We start from the raw sequence: 21,907 nt of genomic DNA, 5'->3' as shown, positions 1-21,907 counted from the left end.
GGGTCATGTGGCCAGCATGACTAAGCCGCTTCTGGTGAACCAGAGCAGTGCACGGAAACACCATGTACCTTCCCGCTAGAGCGGTACCTATTGATCTACTTGTACTTTGACATGCTTTCGAAATGCTAGGTTGGCAGGAGCAGGGACTGAGCAACGGGAGCTTACCCCGTCGTGGGGATTCAAACTGCCGACCTTTTGATCGGCAAGTCCTAGGCTCTGTGGTTTATCCCACAGCACCACCCACGTCCCTTTTAACAAAAGGTAGTCATAAACAATAAATAAAAAATTGAAACAATACACAGCCAAACTGAAACATTTCCACATAAATCACAAGAAGATCTAAAATAAAGAGGCAAAAAACGTACAGCAACAACAGCAAACAACATTCCAGCCCAAGAGTCTGTCCACCAGCCTCAGGTTTTGTAGATGGAGTCAGTCCAGATCCTCACTTTTGCAGGCCACATGGGGGAAAGGCCTGCAAGGCATGGAGCAGGACTTCCAGACTCACAGCCAAGATGGTCTCACCTCGTTCATGGCTGGTTTTTTACTAGGCACCAAGTTTCTTCTTTGAGCATAGCCTGGAAGAAATGCATAGAACCATAGAACTGTAGTGTTGGAAGGGACCCCAAGGGACATCTAGTCCAACTCCTTGCAATGCCGAAATCAAAACTAAAGAATCCCAGACATATTACCAGCCAACCTCCATTAAAAAAACTCAAATGAATGAAGTAGTCTGTTCCACTGTTGAACAGTTCTCGCCATCAGAAAGTTAGTCCCAACATTAAGTTAGAATCTCCTTTCTTGCAGTTTGAATCCATTGGTTGGAGCCTTACACTCTGGAGCAGCAGAAAACAAGCTTACTCCATCTTCCATGTGACAGCCCTTAAGATATTTGAACCTAGCCATCATATTGCCACTCAGTCTTCTCTTCTGCAGGCTAATTCATTAGCATCTCTAAATAGGGAATTAGAAGACAGGTGCTAAGGAGAAGTAGGTCTACTGTGGATCTTTGAAAAATCCAGTCTAGTGCACAGTCAAGTCTTTGAGGCTGCATTCCTAAATTGTATTAAAATGCTAGAAAATGCAGCTTATGAAACATAATGCCATAATAAATTAGTCTGTAAGGTGCTACAAAACGGAGTCCAATGTTGCCTTGCTTTGTTTTAAAAAAGACCCCAAACCATCTCCCTTGTTTTCAAATCTGGTGTAATCTAAAGAAAAACCACCCCACAGCCCTCCTCCATCCCACTTGGAGCACTGAGGCAGGGCCAGCCCACCCGAGAGGCAAGGTGAAGTGACCGCCTCAGGCAGCAGGATCCATAGGGGCTCTAAATCACAGAAGCTGCTCTAATACACCAGAAGCCAGATTATTATGAAGCAGCAGTTAATTTCTATTCTGGAAGATGCTATAATTCAGATGTTGCTGCACCTTGTTGCACTTAACCGAAAGGCGCTCTGCACATGCTCAAGGATGGCTTTGAGCACTTCAGAAATCCAGAGCTGAGAAATAAATCCTGGAACTAAACCCAAATAAACTGGCTCAGATTATGGCCGGTTATGAAAGCGATTTATTTGGAGTAACAAACACCACGAACATCACGTTGAAATATAGTCCCGTTCCGTGGATGCCATGTCCAAACAGGCTGGGATCTTTCAGAAGCCTGAATGGTGATATCATAGACCACAGCCTGCTGAGGAATGCTGTGGGGTGGTTCCAAGGCAATCTTAGACGGGAAGCTGGGCAAATAAAGCTCCCTTTGCATGGTTTTTGGGTAAGGCAGCTGCATGGAGTTCAGCAGGAAGCTCTTTGTACTGCACGCTCCGGTCACAGACACAAAGAAAAAGGTCAAGAGCTTCTGCATCTGTATATGTCATATTTATGTCACCAGGAATCAAATGCTTACAAGGGGAATCTGAAATGAAGCACATGTGCTGCCAATGTGCCCCGGAGAACTAAGAATCTGGAAGGAGCGAAGGTGTGTGTGTGAAATCTCCCCTTGCACTGGGAGAAATGGCACGGCTAGAGAAACAAAGGCTGAGGGGTAAGCTTTCAGCAAGAAGCACAGATGCGTATTCAGCTGTGCAACTTCCATTAAGGCTAATCCCCTTGACAGCCTGCCTTTAAGGATCTAAGAGGGCGAGGCAGTGCAAGTGAGGAAGGGCTATTCTTCTCCACAAATCTTGCAATGGGGAGAGAGGAACAACAGTTGAGTGGTCATCCGAGAGAATTAGGGCAAGAGGCATTAAGATTCTCCAGGGCTGTTGTTAGAAATTATTCTACTTGCCACGATAGATTTAAATACTGAATTTGATCCAATTTGTTGCTTGTGGAATTATTACCCAGCTAGGTTTGAAGGGATACGGAATGGTGGAAGCAAGAGATTCTGAAAGTAATGCCAGTTGTGCTCTGGGAACAGGTCCATTGAGAGAACACGTTTTATTCTATTTAGATTTCTAACTGGCTGCCCCATAAAGAGAAGGAAAGAAAACCCTGCCAGGGTCATAGGATGGGGCAGCTGCAGGGAGCATCTTCCACCTCCCTCCCGGAAGAGAAATCTGTGGTTACAGAAGCAGAGACAAGGATAGGCTAGAGGGAAATGAGAGGTGGCATCCTATAATAATGCTTTGTGCGTTAAATATTTATGCCCCATCTCATCATCATACTGACTCATAAGGTGACTAAGAATCATAAAAATGCATAAAGCCACAGACATTTCTGCAGTAGAAAGACCTGACATGTTATCATATGGATTCAGCTGCTGCAGCAAATGTCATTGAAGGCTGCGGGGGGAGACAGTGGGTTGATCCAACATTGCCTCTCCATTTGCAAAAGGGTGTTGGGTTCAAAAGAAGCTCCCATTTGTGGAAGGGGGCAGGCAATTTTTGCTGATCCACGCTTTCCCCTACAGCCACCCGCACAACCCTAACAAGAATCTGCTCTGGAATGTTGGGGACCCTCATGAACAGTGTGGGAACAACCTGGCTAGCTTTCAAAGAGGACAAGTTCATGGAGGAGAGGGCAATCGAAAGCTAGTACACATGATGGTTACTATGTTCTGCCTTCACAGTTGGAGGCAGCCATGATTCTGAATACGAGTTGCTGGAAACCACAGGGGGCGACAGGGCTCATTGGCCCGATCCCGCAAGTTCTTCTTATTTCCTTAAGTGGAAAGTGACACAGAGGACAGATGGGGGAATCAGTGAAAGCTGTCATCCGGTTCTGTTAGGAGAAGCCTCTGTGGGATCCAAGTCCATTCTGTGAAATGAAGAAGTCCTCACAGGTCCTGTATTGTTCTGAAGAATGGCAGACAGGGGGCCTGGGGAATGGATGGAGGACAGATAGTCAAGAGGCCAGGCTTCACAAGACTGATTCTTTGTTGCCTGCTACCTCAGAAGGTGGAGGCTGCTCTGAGCATTAATGTAAGGGTTCATAGGGGAATAGACCAGCAGGCTATCCTGGTCTCCAGCTGTTTAGGGCATGCTTTCCATTTCACCCTTAGAGCCAGGGAAAATTCAGGCAGGCCCAGGGTATTGGTCAGAGGAGCAATAGCTGCTGTGAGCTTTCTCAGCCTCCCACTGAGGGAGAATTCAGATAGCATTCTGTCAGAATTCCACCTGCCCTGTGGCTCTATAAATGAGGGGGAAAGACAGGCTGGCTTCTGTCACTGGTCAGAGGACTAAGAGCTACTGGAAGGTTACACCACATTCCTCTCAGTTGAGAATATGTAACACAACTGCCTCAACTGGCATTGGCTATTTAGGGAGGGGGGTGTCCAGAAATATTCAAGGAGATTCCATTTCTTGGTTGTTGTTTTTCCTTTTTTAGAAAAAGAAACACACAATTTTAAATATTTAAGTAAGCCACTCAGAGCCTTCAGGACGGGAAGTGGGATATAAATCTGATAAATGAATTAAAAGCTTTAGAACGAGCAACGAAACATTAAATAGCAATCCAATAACACCAGCTGATTAAACTATCCATTAAAATACCACATACTGTATGCTAAAATAGAACTGAAATCTCCAGAGAGTGAGACCTACTTAGTTTCTGCTAGTAAAATGTTCCAGTGAAAGGGAGGGGACATCACTCAGGGACAGGGAAAATGAATAAAGTCTTTGGCATCCCAAGTGAGAGACTCTCAAAAAGTACTAATACAGCTACCTAAGGATGGCAGACAATTGTAATCCAGGCCAGATTTTATGGTGACACCCCTCTCTCCCCTGATTCATTCTGTCAAACCAGTCATCAGCATGGACTGCAGATCTGAGATTTCGGTTACATCCACACCATACATTTAATGCACTCTTGTGTCACTTTAACAGTCATGGCTTTCCATCAAAAATCCTGGAAACTACTTTATTAAGGGCTCTGACAACACCACAGACCTACAGGTCTCAACACCCTTAACAAACTACAGTTCCCAGGATTCTTCTTTTCTATGGTATGAGGTATAAGGGTACGTTAAATATATGGCATGGAAGTGACGTTAGTCCTCAGATCTTTTGGAGAGCTCGTTGAGTTACAGGATGTACTGAGGGCTGTTCTGTATTCCCCCTCCTGTATTTATAGATGTGAAGCTGCTTGGAACAGCTTCATAGAATAGTAAACATGTTTTTTAAATGGTGCAGGAAGTGACCACATGCCACTCCTGTGTAGGGCCACCGAACCTACAACAAAATGGCTGCCACCAACTGTACAACATGGGGCAACATTTTGTTACACATGCAATGGTCCTTTGTTCATAGAATTACACAGGAAGTAATGTATGGTCACTTCCTGCATCGTTTTTAAAAGCATTTTTTTTACCTGGCATGGTGGAGGTGCTGTGATCTGAAGCTGCTCCAAGCGCTTCACACTGTTTAAAGGAATTTTAAAAAATTAAGAACAGCCCTTAGTATACCTTATAAGTACTCCTCAGTTGAGGCAGGGGAGTTGACCGTTTTTATGTGCAGATTTGTTCCACACAGGAACAGAGCAGAACATAGGTTAAGATGTCAACAACTCTCTCATATAGAATCAGACCCTTTCCTAGTACAGACCACCCTGCCTCTGGAGCCTGTTTGATCTTCTAGAACAGGGCAGGCTATCTGTGGGCCTCCATATATCACTGAAGACCAACTCCCATCAGATCCAGCCAGCATGACAAAAGGTCAGGGATGATGGGAGTTGAAGTCTAACACAATATGGAGGGCCACAGGTTGCCCAGCTCTGCTTTATATAACCTTTGCCTGTCAGGGTAGCCTGTACTGGCTGTGTGGGCAATTGGTCTCCTTGTACCTCTGAATCCAAATATGCTGGACAAAGAATTGGACACAGACTGTGTTGAAATCCTCCCTCAGCCACAACAAAGCTTACTGTGGGTTGAGAGGACCTTAGACCACTCATTCATTTTCAGCCTAATCTGGCTTGTAGGGTTGGTATGAGAATAGCATGAGCATTAATTTACCGAAGGATGGGTGGAATAAGAGCAGAACTGATAAATACAGTTTGGCCTACACATATTATACTGCTTGAGTTCTTCAGCGGCACAATAAATATGGGCTGAGTTGCTTGCTGGGTATGTGATGAAACTCCTACACAACAGCTCTGTTCCATATTTAATTCCAGCACAGGCCCACTCATCCCTCATTCTCATCAAAGCATTTGCTTATGTGAATTCCCCTGTAAGGACCCCAGAGCAGCGGCACTGACAGTCACTTTTGTGATGTTGGTCTGAACCAGCAAGTAACCACCTACTGAATTAATATCTGGTGTAGCAGTGGGGACAGGCTATAAAACCAGTCGCTTATTTGACAGTCCTACTTCACAGAGAGCTGCAGCATAACGAGTCTGACCGGAATCAGAACCCAGTGAAACAAATAATAAAAGTGTATTAAGATGTGACTGAAGTTAAATGGGTTATAAAATATCGTACAGGGTTTGTTTGTTTGCTTGCTTGCTTTTTGCTGTTGCTGGATTATTACATTTTGAGCTTTTAAATTTGTTTTTCTTTCATTGCTTTCTAAATTTCACCCTAGCTGCTTATTGTACTTCTGCTGTGGGACTTTTTCATCATTTGGTAATAACAAACACTTCTAAAATAAATCCCTTTAGAAAAGATCTGGATACCTTAAACTATGACAAAGGAGGACGAGGAGGAGGAAAAGGGCTGGAGGACCTCCCTCTTTCCCCTCTTTGATTGTCCCGATACTTGAAGAGCAAACAGTGTAACCAAAAGACACTTAGAGCAATGGTTCCCTAACTTCCCTCCCCTATGGACCACTTAAAGATTGCCTGCTATAGCAATTGTAATGTTCTGTGCTAGAAGTGGTGTGATTTTTATTTTATTTTTTGTATTTCAACGGGCATGCTGCGGGCCACCTGAACAAAGCTTGTGGATTACTGGTGGTCCACAGATCAGTTTGGGAACCCTGACACTAGAGCAAGAAGTCATCTCTCAAAGGGGAGATCATTCCACAGACAAGCTGCCACCACACAAAAGGCCTTGCTCCAAGTTTTTGTGAGATGAACTTCCACAGGCTAAAATACAACGAATAGAATCTCTTCTGAATATCTTAATGGATGGGCAGGTCTGTATGGTGGGGAGATAACCTTGTGCCTAAATGTTTGGGGCATTATATGTCAGCAAAAAACCCATAAACGTTTTGGCTACTTGGCAGCCAGTGCAGCTCTTTCAGCACAGGTGTCCTATATGTACAAGAGGATGTTCCACTTAGCAACCTGCTTACTCTATTCTGCACCAGCTGTAGCTTTGGAACCAACCTTAAGGGCAGCTCCATATACAGTGCATTGCAATAATCTGGGCCTGGGACTGGCCATACAGGGGTCTGCGTGACTAACCAACTCTGGTCCAGAATCAGTTTTAACTGGGGGATTATTATTTCTTAAATTTTGGGGGAGCTACCGCAGAAAAGACCCACCCCTAACTCCTGCTGTGGAGAGGGCATCAGTGCCTTCTCCTGTCAGTGAGGAGCCTTGCTCTTCTGGGCATGTGACTGAGTAAAACAGCTGCTGGGCTGGCACTGACGCCACCTCTGTTTCCAAGGATATGGAGATTCCACAGCTAGAATGGGCAAACCTTACAGAACTACACCAAGGAGTGTCTATTTGTTTGCCCAGTCCCAGGACTCTGGCTGCATGCCATGCCGAGAGTTGTGCCCACCCTGCTGTTCAAATGGAAGGTGGTGAGGAGATGCTGCGCATTGGATCAATGTCTTGACTTGTGCTTAGCCATGTGTTTATACCTATGAAGTACCTGCTGCACCTTGTAACCTGTGCCTTCCCTAGGTGCTGCTCTGATTTATGCATTAAAGCCTTTTGCAGAAACACAGGTGGGAGTTTGAATTCTTTGTCTGACAGTGATGGCCAGGACACAGACCTTACATAAGGGCAAGAAGTGAGGGATACATTCTAGTGCACACACCTGTAGGATAGCCAGAGAACTATGGGAATCCCCATTATTTCTAAAACACCGATTTTTGTGACATAACATGAACCCGGAGTCATAGTTTATGCAAACTCTTTTACACATTAGTCCAATTTATATTCCAAGAAACAGAAACCAATATCTTCTCTTGTATAAAACACATTAATTTGGTTCATGTGGAAACTTTACAAATGTGCGTTGTTATATTCTGAATGATGTGAATTTTTTAAAAAATAAAAAATCACCTTCAAATAGAAACAAATCAAATTCCACAGGAACAGCTATAAAATGCCTCAGAAAAGTGAGAGTGAGCACTGATAATTGAATTTCCTCTCAGTTTAGAAAATGAGAACAGTGGAGAAAAGTGATGAGAACATCTGGTGTGTTCAGCGGGGTCTTGCTGCCAGAGTTTAATTGTGTTTCTGCTCCAACAATCAGTTGCAAAGCAATACATGAGGGCATGATGGGATACATTAGATATCCCATCATACATTATATATACATAATAGGCCAAACAGGCTCCCCTTGTGTTAGTAGCTAAGGTTGCAATACGGATTCCTCCTGCCCCACTCATGGCAATCTCAGACCCACAGAAGCAGCTGCAGCTGCAGACAATAAGGTTTCAATATGCTACTCATTTGCTGAAGAACTAGTCAAACCTCGGCTCCCAAACGCCTCCATTTTGGAACATTTTGGTTCCTGAATGTAAAAAATCCAGAAGTAAGTGTTCCAGCTTTCAAATGTTTTTCGGAAGCCGAACATCCGATACGGCTTCCGCTTGCATACAGGAAACTCCTGCAGCCAATCGGAAGCAGCGCCTCGGTTGTCGAACATTTCGGAAGCCGAACGGACAATTGAGGTTTGACTGTATCTGGCTTTCTGTGTTGGGTTGCACTGGAAGTCTGATAATTTGTAACACTTAAGAGGTAGCAAAAAAATATTGGATTGTTGTTCTCTTTTTTCTTTTTTCCTGAAATCTGAGAGATTTGGAAAACGATGTCCTGGATGCCAACTTGGTTTTATACTGTGGACCTGGTTCACCAACACATATAAAGCCCTAATCTTAGTCGTTGTGAGCTTCCTTTGAAGATCTTAGTGAATGGCAGGAGTGCCAACTAGGCCCCACAACTGTGGGTGCCATGCAGCGTGCATGACCCTGGCACCAAAATTTGTGGATGTCCGGCTCCTTCATAGGGTACTTTGTGGGTGTTCGGGCACCCAGGGCCACAGAGAGTTGGCACCTATGGTGAATGGACTGTGCAGTGGGGAGGTATTCTGTCAGGTAAACTTTTCCCCCAGGCCTACAGCTGGAAAAACTCCGGTAAACACCAGAATTGCATAGCAGGTGCAGCTGTGTACAGTGACTCTCAAATCCACAAACTTGGAGGTTGGCCCATCCTGAATGGGGTTGCGCTCCTTCTGAAGGAACAGATATGTAAACGGGTTGATTCTTGTTCCATCTGTGTTGCCAGATGCACAAGTTAACTCAGTGGCTAGGAGTGCCTTCTACCTTGGCTGTTTGTAGAATGCTCTTCCCAGGGTGGTTCGTCTGGTGTCTTCATTACATATCTTTCGGCGCAAGGTGAAAACATTTCTCTTTCACCAGGCCTTGGGCTGATTGAGATCCTATATTCTTTGAAATGTGTTTGTGGGAGGAGGGGGTTGTTGGTTTGTTCTTGCTCTTGTTTTGTGTTTTTATCTTGTGTTTTTATCCTGAGATTTTTGGATGAAGGGTGGTATACAACATAAATAAATAATAATAATAATGTCTCTTTGGGACTGTTTCTAGACTCATTATTTCCTTCATTTCCCAGTTCTCTGAAACACAATACAGCTTTCTTTCTTTCTTTCTTTCTTTCTTTCTTTCTTTCTTTCTTTCTTTCTTTCATGAGAGGAGCAAGGAGACTCTCTTTCACCATTCAGCTCTCAATTCCTCAATGGATTTTGCAGAACACCTGTGATACACAGCGTATGTAGTGTACTGATTAATCTGGACTTGTTTGGAGGTTCATTGGTGCAATTTATTAGTGAGCAAAAAGGATGTGTCATGTTCAGAAATCCTAACACCACTTTTGTTTATGACAATTTCATTATGACAACACGTTGAGTGCAGGGGGTTGGTCTCTAATTTATTACCATGCAGGTATTTTTAACCACATCTACCCCATAGTAAATTTGCCCAGGCTGGACTTTTTGCATTACTGCCATTACGAAACTGTGCAAAAAAAGAGGGGGGTGGAGACAGCAAATCAATTTCATAGTCGGTGCTCACGCAGCAGGAGACAATTCATACTGACATTTGATACCTGCTGGCTGCTGCTTCCAATTATGCCAGATGCCGGGAGAGCAGGGCTGTCGAAATAACAGTGTCGACAGTGCAATCAGGTTGGTTAAGATTCGGGGAGTGTGGTTGCGCTTGGTTCAGCATGTCGTCAATTCCCCACCATAAGCAAAAGAGTGACACCTACTCCTTTATTTTGTTAACTTCTTAACTGGCAGAGAGACACCCATTAATTCAATGTAAAGCTGCATCTTTGGCTAGAAAACTGAAATCTGCCCAGAGGCTAACAATCAAAAAGATTGGAGGAGATGTGAATGAAAAGTGAAATAAACATGATAAAAAAAGCTATAATAATACAGGCCTACTAGACGGTACAACAAGAGTGCATTGCAGCCCTTGAGGCAAGATCATGCGAAACACTTGTCTGGCGGCTCACAGAATACAAGAGAATGGTCATGTCATCAAATCAGATTCATTGTGCATCCCCAGCATTGACTTAGAACTTGGGTAGTAAGTAGGCAGGATGGAAAGTTGAATACAAGGGCAGGAAACTGCTGGGGCATTCACTGATCTGCTGAGACAGAGCAGGGCACTCATCCCTTTGCAGCAGATGCCTCAGCATAAGTTGGGAAAGGAGGCCAGCAGGGGATGTTTGACAGGAAGCATGAAACTGCACAATTCCCCTGGCTCTCTTCCTTCCTCACAGGTTTTGAGGGTTAGAAAGGAACAATGGAGCTGTAGAATGAAATGCAAGGCCATTGTTAATCACAGCACACAATGCTTCCCTTAATCAAGCCCTTCTCAGGTGCAAGGAAAGATAATGGTCTAAGAAAATGGCTGTGCCAGTTAAACGGGACGCAAGCTCAAAAACGTACCCTAATTTCACTCCCCAATTCCTCTTTAACTTCCATTAGAGTAGACCAAAGGGACGCGGGTGGCGCTGTGGTCTAAACCACTGAGCCTCTTGGGCTTGCCAATCAGAAGGTTGGTGGTTCGAATCCCCACAACGGGGTGAGCTCCCGTTGCTCGGTCCCTGCTCCTGCCAACCTAGCAGTTTGAAAGCATGCCCAAAAGTGCAAGTAGATAAATAGGTACCACTCTGGCGGGAAGGTAAACGGCGTTTCCGTGCGCTGCTCTGGTTTTAGTGTTCCATTATGCCAGAAGCAGCTTAGTCATGCTGGCCACATGACCCGGAAAAACTGTCTGCGGACAAACGCTAGCTCCCTCGGCCTGTAAAGCAAGATGAGCGCCGCAACCCCAGAGTTGTCTGCGACTGGACTTAACTGTCAGGGGTCCTTTACCTTTACCTTTCTTAGAGTAGACCAAGAGTCAAACTGGATGACAAGAGCATGATTCAATTTTACATGCCACTTTTAAAAAGAGGAAATAGCAGACACAGAGGGGAGGGGCAGTCAGGATCAGGACCACAGCATGGAGAAAAGGGAGTTGGACGGGATATAAATAATACAATTATTAAATTATTATCTGCCGCAGCCCTTTTGAAAATTGCTGCCCCTGCTCCTGAAACTATTTGTTCTGGGATGGAATCTGACCTTGGGGTAAGAGGGTTTCTCTCCCAGGGCAAAGAGCAAATTCAGGAGCAGTTTTAATTGGGACCTTGGCACAGATGAGATGAAGGCTTAACACGCACATACCTTACTATGTTCCATGGTCCTGAATGTCATTAATCATCCCCCCCCCTCCCCGGAGAAGGGGGATCACTTTATCTGGCAAGCAGAAATGCTTGCGCTGATGGAGCAACTGCCATGCTGAATTCCTCCCTCGGGTGTGTTTTCAATTACCAGTTTTTACTAATGCCAATTGTGAATGGAGAGTTGGTCAATCAACTACATTGGTACCTCAGCGGTTGAACGGAATCCGTTCCAGAAGTTCGTTCGACTCCCAAAGTGTTCGGAAACCAAGGCACGGCTTCCGATTGGCTGCAGGAAGCTCCTGCAGCCAGCTGGAAGCTGCGGAAGCCCTGTTGGACGTACGGGTTCCAAAGAATGTTCACAAACTGGAACACTCACTTCCAGGTTTTCGGCGTTCAGGAGCCAAAAGGTTTGAGTCACAAGGCATTCGTCAACCAAGGTATGACTGTAGATCTATCTCTGTGAAGTACAACATTAATATTGTTGCACCCCACCCGAATCTCCAAGCAGTGCAAAATTCCAGGGTTTCCAGGTGCTTACCCAGGATTCGTGTTTAGTTTGGGAAATGAGGCACATTGGGGACTGTGGTGTCTTTATGATTTAAGGTTTATTTACATATATATACAACCCGATCCTGTGTTGGAGGGGTTCACAGCATGAACCCTCCAAAAGGGTATTGCTTCTTCCATAGCCGTAGCCTTGGATTCAAAGAGAAATCTGCCCTTCCTTTCCAGTCTGTGGCTTTTGCATCCAGCTTCTAGATCACATCACTCAACTCCCCCCTCTGACCTTTTGTCTTTCTAACTAGCAGACAGTTGAGGGAGGAAAGGAGGCCCACCCATTTGTTTTCTCCCACTAAGCCACTTCCTTTGTTCCCTTATTGACCCATGTTTAGCAGGCCATTATCAGGATGGTCCACTTATTCCAGCAATTTAATCTGTGCCGGATCCAGGAATTAGAAGTGGCTACAGGCATTCAGCCTAACCTCTCCACACACTCATAACAATATGTTTTGGTATGTAATGGTGGGTATTTTTCATTAATGAAGAAATACCTGTCATATTAGATCTACATTAAATGAATAGTTGGGACTTTCCATTTAAAATGTTACTTTTAAACTCAAACAATGAGACCTATGGCTAATTCTAGCCCATAATAAGCCTCAATGGCTGTCACTTTGCAATGCATCAGTGACTCAGTTGCAATTATACACTTGGGAAGTTTCAGTCTAAGAATAATTGGGGGGAAACAAAGGAAATCAAGCTTCTTTCCTACCAGAAGCTGAATTCAGAAATTAGATCTTAAATAAATATCAACTTTTATAGATATATTTGTTTTGCAGGAGGAACAATTCCCAAACACTTAATTGATATGCATGTTAGGGACTTTAAAAAACGGTATTTAGCATGAGCCGTCTTACAAACACATTATACAAACATTGCTTAGGCTGGACTATAACATATTCCTTGACGTCAAACAAAAGGAAGGTTGGTACATCTAACTAGCTGACATCTATCCATCTGCAACCCTTGTCATATTCTTCATCCCTTTTGGAATTCAGATTGTGATCTGCTTTGGACATAGGCTTGTCTTTTTTCATTTATGGTTGCCAACCTTTTTAAGTCCATGGACACATTTGGATTGTTTAGCAAGTGCTGTGAGCACTACCCATTCTGTGCATTTCTCACCACTCCAATCATCTTCCCTCCATGAGTGACAGAAAGAAAAAACAGTGGTACCTCAGGTTACAGACACCTCAGGTTACAGACACTTCAGGTTACAGACTCCGGAAGTAGTACCTTGGGTTAAGAACTTTACCTCAGGATGAGAACAGAAATTGTGTGGCGGCAGCGGCATGGCAGCGGGAGGCCCTATTAGCTAAAGTAGTACCTCAGGTTAAGTGCAGTTTCAGGTTAAGAACGGACCTCCAGAATGAATTAAGTTCTTAACCTTGAGATACCACTGTACACACATACTTAGTTTGCTTTTCCAAGGGTTCTGTGTAAAAGCTGGATTCAGTGGAAATAATCTGAGCCTTGAAAAGCATATGGGGCTGGAAAAAGAAATGGGAAAGAGGGTCACTGGGACAGAGCAATGGGAGTTCACCCCGTCACGTGGACTCGAGCTGCCGACCTTCCAATTGGCAAGTCCAAGAGGCTCAGTGGTTTAGACCACAGCGCCACCCACTCCCTTCATACAGAGAGCATGTCATGGGGGTCGACAATAATTAGTCACTTTGTTATGTATTCAGTGGTCTGTGTTTGCCTGAGCTTGAGTCTGGACTAAAGATTCTGAGCTCCTGTGTTCTGATTTGATTCATGATATCCAATCACAGAACATTTCACGGTTTGGGCTACTGGCATTGGCTCTTAAGCCCTGAGTTATGATTCGCAGCTTGGGAGTTTAGACAGCCAGTCATCTTGAGAGAGAGAGTGTGGTCCAGGCTTTCAAAAAACGCATAAGCAGTTGCTTTACCCCTGTTCTTCAGTTCTGTTAGTTCAATAAAGTCCCTTGCTGTTATCAATGTGTCTCACCTCATAGAAACTCACATACGCTTCACAACACTCTCACATGGGTTACTTGATCAGGGTACTCTCACAACGGTAACCTGATCCCAAACATCACTTTATGTGCTTTAAACTCTGACAAAAGTATTCACCAGTGCATGGCACTATAAATGTGTGCAGTTTATTTTTCAGAAGAATCATAAAAGGTTTAACACAGAACAACTGACTAAAGAATCACACAGGGGCCTATAATTCTGTCAATTCCAAATTCCCCTTTTTTCAAAGACAGTTTCCCGTTTAGTTGCAGGTTAGTGGGCAAAGTGGACATTATTTCATGCTGATCAAATAGCGCAGAAATATACTCTGGAGTTCAGGATTGGTGTGTGATTCTCAAAGTAGGAGGAGGATCTCTAAGAAAGTTCCAAGAACTGACAAGATGGCGCCATTTTTTCCTTACTAACAGCCCCTCCACATACCGTACATATCCTGTAGGCATGCGGAGGGAAATTCTATTTGGTTCACATTTTAATGAGACCCTACCTAATTCACACTTCATATGAACTTAGACCACTGATTTGGCCCAATCAGGTACCCTCCCCCAGGAGTTAAGCTCCAAACTCTCCTTCAATAGTTGACCCATTAGCTGAATCAACAGAGATATAAAAAATGAATTCATTCAGGCCTGAAACTCAGGAATTCAGCTCTGGCATGACAAAAAGCCTGATTAAGTATATTTCATACGTGTTGTACATTAACAGAACTTTAATTTCTTTCTTGAAGGAAGGTCAGAATAAGTATTGTGCAGTTTAACTGATTGTACAGGTCCATTCCTTCACAAGCATGTACTCATGATGTGCGTTCATCTATTTTGCATTATCTTGCAATCTGGCTTAGTTGCCCTGATGCATTTAGGCGTAAGTCCCATGCTCCAAGAGTGAGCAGATTTTAGGCTACAGCAGGCCTCAAAATGAACTAGACAGCTAGCAAAATAGAGCCCAATATGAAACAGCTGAGATGGATGATGAAAATTTTGCCAATGTGGCCCATGAAACAGTTCATATTATATCTGTCTGCTTGGAGCTTGAAGTCTTGTTGCCTAATTTCAACAACACCCTTGTTGAATGTGTGCCATTTCTTATTTTGTGATTTGCAGACTCCCTGGGGCAGAGAATTTGTCACTTCACTGCTCTGTGTACTACTGCCAAGCATACTGTTAACATTCACTGCATGTCAAGTACTGTAATATCAGCATTTTCAATAAAATACACGGTCTACATTTTCTCCCTTTGAATAATTTCTTATGGAATTAAGCTTATCTACTATGTAGAAACTGGTCAGTTATGTTTTGTTCATAATGATAATTTCACTAAAGGTCATCAAATGCAAAATCATTGTACATCACAGTACCACATCAGTAATGTAGAATTAATTATACATTCTTCCTCCACCCATGAAATGAGAAACTTGATACAGTATGTCAATCATTTTTTATCTCATTATATTTATATACAGTGGTACCTCGGTTGACAAACATTGCAGTTTTTGAACGCTGTAAATCCGGAAGTAGATGCTTCGGTTGTTGAACTCGCCTCGGAAGTCGAACATGCCACATGGCTTCTGTACTGAGTTTTCGGAACTCGGACAGTCTTCCAGAACGGATTACATTCAAAAACTGAGCTACCACTGTATCTACAAGTCACACTTTTTCTTAGATCAAGGATATATTTTTTAGGAGAGCTCAAATGTATGTTTTATATTGACCAAACACGATAAGATGTTACACTAGCATGGTAATTCTATTATCTGACCCTTTGCAAGGGCAGAATTTGTCTTTACAGGGTGTGGGATGCCAGAAACCCTTACACTGTTTTCAGAACTTCTCCATCAATGGAAGCTTCATATACCTAATGCACCTTACATATTCAACAGGGATTTTTTTTACAGTGCAGATCAATGAGAAGTATTTTCCCTTTTCTCTCTCCCTTGGATTTGAATGTTTTCCCCAGAGTCTAGTTGAGAAAATACAGGTAAGTAGGGGGAGACAGAGATGTCGTGATCACTGTCAATTTCAGTTCTTTGTGTTTAAAACGAGATAGTGATTTCTGGCCATGTCACTGAAGCAGTTCAGCCGAGAGATTAAAAGCAAACAGTGCTCAAATTCTAATGTATTTTTTCCTGTACAGAGCAAAAGTCTGCCAAACACATTTAAGTGAATTTTTTGTAGCATTAAATATGGAACTTTTCAGCATTTCATTTGTTCGCATAGAGGATCTTTGAATTGTAGCTGAAGTTCAATCAATTTTAAATTGATTTAAAAACAATATAATATATTAGCTCTTCTACATGCACATGCACACACACACACATTTTTAAAGATTTATTGCTGTGTCTTATGCCCTTTTCTCCCCAAGCCTGCATCACCAGGGGGTATAGAGCACAGAGAAAGAGAGAGATGTGGAACACGACCTTTATGGCCATATTCCATGCTCTTACAGAAAAAATTAATGTCTCTTAATAAATCTGGGTATGGAGCTTCAACTGCACATATATCACTTCATATGCTGCTATAAACGCATTACTTTATAGTAAGCATGAGATCTTGTGACCTGAAAATCGAGCCTTTATAGTGGGAAATAAATGTGCCGGGTCAGATAATAGAATTACCATGCCAGTGAAACATCCCAACATGCGTCATCATTACTGGATGCAGGGTAATGGCAATGTAAAGCTTTTATGCAGACTTGGAAGAGACATGGAAGCAGTGAATGGGCAAGACGTTCTGAGGGCTACAAAAAACCTACCTATTCCAAGGCCTTCTAGATGTTGAGCCAGAATGGCTAGTTTTGCTGTATGCAACTGTTATACTGTAGAAAGCTGTATAGTGTGGGATGCTGCACAGCTAGATTGGTAAAGAAAAAGTGCTTTATATGTGTTTTATATGTGATACCAGACAGCGCTGTGGAGTTCCGTTTTTGCCAACACGATTTCTCATTATAAAGGTTACAACACATTTTTTGGAAGCACGTCTTTGATGTGTCTAGATCTAGCCCTGGTACTCTACAGATGTTTTGGACATGTATATCTCTGCCTGGAGAATATGCATATTGAAACTTCTGCATGCAAAGCAGATGTTCTACCAATGCAATACAGCCTCAGTTTGCTAGAACCCACTGCTGTACTCCCTAACCTTTGCATACTTTGACTACAGACTCTGCAACTGGCAAGCCAAGACAGGTGCCCTGTGTGCTGTCACTGTGCAAGAATAAACAGACGATTAGAAGAGCTCTGCTGGATCAGTGCAAATGCCCATCAAGTCCATCATTCTCTTTCCAACACTGGCCACCCTGATTTACTAGCAGTCTTGGACCAAGATTGGTATAGAGCCCATAAGCAGGAAGGCAGCCTCCTTCCTTGCTGTTTGCCTCCCAGCAACTGGTATTCAGAGGCCAATGGACTCTGAACCAATCAGCTATCATCACTAACAGCCACTGATAGACCTCTCCTCCATCAATTTCTCTAATTTCTCTAATCCCCTTTCAAGATCATCTTTGCTAGTGGAGCGGCCATTATTGTCTTGTGGCAGCAAATTCAGAAAGTTAATTATGTGGACCTGTGAATACGTATTCTTCAAATCCAGTGCTACTCAATTTCATTGGGTCACCCTAAGGTCTAATATTATAAGAGAGGAAGAAGATTATCCATTTTTCTCCACACCACACCATGCATAAACCTTTAGACATCTATCACATCCCTTCTTACTCATCTTTCTTTCTAAAAAGTCTTTTCTTTAAATGCTTTAACCTTTCATTGAAGAGAGAGAGAAGAAACGCCATGGTGCATCTGCAGCAGCACAATTGGAAGCCTTCATCTGCCCCAACTGCAACAAAACATGTCTCTCCCCTATTGGTCTCTACAGCCACTGCAGGCGCTAGAACCTTGCAACAGTCTGACTTCATCCCTAACAGTGCACTCCTCCATTGTCTCCCAAGACAGACGGATGCCCACAACAATCCTTGCAGAGATGTCCCAACCTCTTAATCATCTTGGTTACCCTTTTCAGCCTTTCCCCCAGTACTATGCACTGTATACCAGCACAGACTAAGGCCCTCCAACAAGGTAAACACACACACAAAAACCCCTTTTGTTGCTTAATCTTGATGCCCAAACAATTATTTGAATCCTGGCTCTTGAATGTTGACCCACTATGGTTTTGTGATTTGAATCTTTCTTACACAACTTCTAAAGTGAGAAACAAGATTTTCTTCCTTAGTTGCTGGTTACCGTATTTTTTGCACCATAACACTCACTTTTTTTCCTCCTAGAAAGTAAGGGGGAATGTCTGTGTGTGTTATGGAGGGTATGCCTACGGGTGGCATGCCTACGGATTTTCCTCCTCTAAAAACTATGTGCATATTATGGTCGGGTGCGTGTTATAGAGCGAAAAATACGGTAGTTAGAATTTTTTCTAAATGCTAATCCAGACGACATGGATAGGGGTTGTCCCCATCTTTAGCCTGTAGATGGCGCTCACGTGCATAAAACCATCACTCAACTGACATTTGGAAGAATTTACTAGTGACAGCAAGCCAAATTGCATTCTGTGCCCTCAGATGACCACTGTCTTAGACAAGCTGCCAATAAAATGGAATCTGGACCCAAAAAGGAAGTGAGGAAAGTAGTTGTGCAAATTGGCCCTCTGTGACTATTAAATTGGTGGGTAAAAAGGTTGCTGAGGCAATATTTATTTAAAGATAGCAAAAGAAACAGGCAGAAGCATTTACCAGATTGCTCAAATACCTTCCTGTGCAGACGGAAAGTGGCAGAGGATCCAGCTGTCCTGGCTTTAATGCAATCTGAAGCTTCTCAAACAACTTATTTGCTGCGTCTAAGGGTTTTTCTTGCTCGCTGCTAGGTTATGTGTGGAATTCGTTTTAAGATCCTGTTGATTTTTAAAGCATTGCTCAATTTGGACTCCCCAATACAACTAATTGAGGTTTTGGTTCCCTGTTGCCCAGGTCATGCTCTGCACTCTGCAGATACTGGACTGTGGCTTTTACTGTAATTCCAGACTGCTGGCGTCTTTTTGCAGCATGTCCTTCCACCGTCACATGTCTCTAGGAAATACAATCATCGCACATTAAATGCTGCAAATTCAACATTTTGTGCTAATTTAGGAACAGCACACACAGTACAGCTGGCGGGTGACTACTTCAATTGTGTCACATGATGGTGATCACTTCTGCATTGTAACGAAAGAATGTCGGCATCTGGTTTTTCAAACAACAACAACCAAAAGTATATGAATCCAAAAATATTTTAATATAGAATTTATAATAAAGCATGAAAACCCCACTGCGTCATTACTTTGTGCTTATGGTCAGAAGTAAGATGGCATCCGAGTGACCTTGATCCACTTCCATTCTTGAAAATATTCATGGTTCATTGTGCTTTTTCAAAGGTGAGGTGGTGGGTGAAGTAAAGAAAACTATGCTCTGGGGTGATGGCAGCATTGGCAGGACGAGAAAAATAAGGAATGCCTGCAGGGGGGAAAGCAATGTTGTGGTTGTTGTTTAGTCGTTTAGTCGTTTAGTCGTGTCCGACTCTTCGTGACCCCATGGACCAGAGCACGCCAGGCACTCCTGTCTTCCACTGCCTCCCGCAGTTTGGTCAAACTCATGCTGGTAGCTTCGAGAACACTGTCCAACCATCTCATCCTCTGTCGTCCCCTTCTCCTTGTGCCCTCCATCTTTCCCAACATCAGGGTCTTTTCCAGGGAGTCTTCTCTTCTCATGAGGTGGCCAAAGTATTGGAGCCTCAGCTTCACGATCTGTCCTTCCAGTGAGGACTCAGGGCTGATTTCCTTAAGAATGGATGCGTTTGATCTTCTTGCAGTCCATGGGACTCTCAAGAGTCTCCTCCAGCACCATAATTCAAAAGCATCAATTCTTTGGCGATCAGCCTTCTTTATGGTCCAGTTCTCACTTCCATACATCATAATGAAGACTAAGTTGCATGGCATCCCAATGTTAGAAGAAGGACCATAGCTCAGTGGCAGAGCATCTGCTTTGCATACAGAAGGTCCCTGGTTCAAACAATGGCATATCCAAGTAAGGCTCAAAGAGACCCCTGTGTTGCATGCCAACCCAACCTCTGAGCGGTGTGAGATTCCAGGGGTTCCAGGTGCTTATTCAGGGTTCAGTTTCCTTTGAATAAGGGACAGCGGAGACTGTGGTGTATTTAGGAAATATGGTTTGTTTGCACATATATACAACCTGAGCCTACAATACAAGGGGTTCACAGAATGAGCACTCCAACAGGGTCTTGCTTCTCCCATAGCCACAGCCTTGGATTCCAGCAAAAATTAGGCATGCATCTGTCTCCCAGCAGCCTCACTTCTATCTTCTAACACACACACCTCAGCTCTCAACACTGGCCTTTTTAAACTACCAGCGAAGTGAGGGAGCAGGACCAACCCAATTGCTGTCTAGCACAGAGCCACTTCCTTTGTTGCCTTAATGGCCCATACCTAGAGGGCCATAACCTGAACCAGAAGCTAGCCTGGCTATTTCAGGAATTGAATGTTTGCTGGATTCGGGAATTAGAAGGGAGCTCAGGCATACAGCCTATGCATTTCCATTCCCCCCCCCAAAAAAAAACACCTCATAACAGCTGTATGAAACCTTCGAGTATCACTGCCAATCATTGTAAATAATACAGAGCTAAGTCTGATAAAGCAGTCTTCTATGGTCCTAATGTCCAGGCCAGCCCTATAGATGCGCTCAAAGCGTCTAGCTTCCGCACCTGAATTGATATCCTCTGCAGCCCCTGGTCTTGGTAGATGGTTATCTTCTTCTTTATTGATTTATGACCTTCAGTTTCACATCTTTCCTCTCGCCTTTCACACTACAATACCCAAGGCAGCTTTTGAGGCAAACTTAGTTTTCATGGCAACGGCTCTGCCTTCTTTTTACTCATTGAGTTTGGCTGCTCCTGAAGTCTGGTGCCAGAACTGGGAAAGGACTTGCTGACTACTGAAAGGCATTGAGTCATCCCTCTGCAGGACTTCCACAACAAGCTGAAAAGAATCACCATTTCCGGCCACTCACGGTGGCAAGGCATTTCTAAACCCAGGCTTTGTTTCTGATCAAAACCAAGACTCTGAACATTTTCTTGCACTGACACAAAGACATTTCCAACGAGCGAGAAAGAATGCCAAGTAATACTTACTGCACGTAGGCCTCACTCCAGCAATAAGAGTATCAAGCCAGATGCAGTCTGCAGGAAGTCCTCCATCTGTAAGTGTAAAATGCCAAGTTTAAAGAGCCAGGCATTTTACTAGTTTTCTTCCCTAAATGAACTTGGCCCAGATTGGTGAATTGTAGACTTGAGTTGGAAAAGTGCTGGAGTGAGATTGTCAAATGAACCAGAATACAGAACAGCAGAAGCTACTTGGAAAGACAATTACAGGCCAGTGGAAGAACTGGAGGAAGACACCATATGGTGAAGAACCCTGCCAGTTCTGTTTCAGTGAACAAAGACTGAAGACAACCGAGTTATTTTATCGATGCCTGGCCCTATCCAGTTTTCCTTGAATCCAGACAGTAAGCCAGCAACTTCCTCTTGAAGGATATCCACAAATGGCCCCTAATCTCATCCCAGGGGCAGCTAGAGTGGAATAACAATAGATGCTGACATCTGTCCAGTGGCACTCGGCAACCCACATATCTGCTTCCGGAGGTAGAGAGTCAGCCTTGCCAAAGTTAAAAATAAGAGTCATTTCCAGGAGGAAGTGCAGAGAGCAATAATAAATACACCGGCTCCATGCCAGAGCCAGGCAGACATACACTTATGAGCTCAAGTCTAGAAAGGGAATCTGTATGCCTCCCACCTATACAGCCCTAAGCCCGATGAGTCAGAGAACGCGTGACAGAAAGCAGCCCCTCCCACATGAACATCTCCATTTCCCTATAAATCACCACCTTCTCCCCTTTGAGGAGAGACAGGAGTGCCACTCCGATTGAAACACAAACTAACAAGCGC

The 21,907-nt window shown here is 43.7% G+C and overlaps 1 long non-coding RNA gene across 2 annotated transcripts in view; it reads right to left on the bottom strand.

The window, feature by feature from the left end:
- LOC310703901 overlaps positions 1–21,571 on the bottom strand; it is a 52,401-nt gene extending 30,830 nt beyond the window's left edge. For both annotated transcript variants that reach the window (XR_014524450.1, XR_014524451.1), the window contains exon 1: positions 21,095–21,571. This is a non-coding gene — a long non-coding RNA (uncharacterized lncRNA). The remainder of the gene's footprint in view (positions 1–21,094) is intronic.
- Between the last annotated feature and the right edge of the window lie 336 nt (positions 21,572–21,907).

This window comes from Podarcis liolepis (genome assembly GCF_965112155.1).
Source record: "Podarcis liolepis genome assembly, chromosome: 3".
Lineage (NCBI taxonomy): Eukaryota > Metazoa > Chordata > Lepidosauria > Squamata > Lacertidae > Podarcis > Podarcis liolepis.
This window is presented reverse-complemented; position numbering and strand designations above follow the sequence as displayed.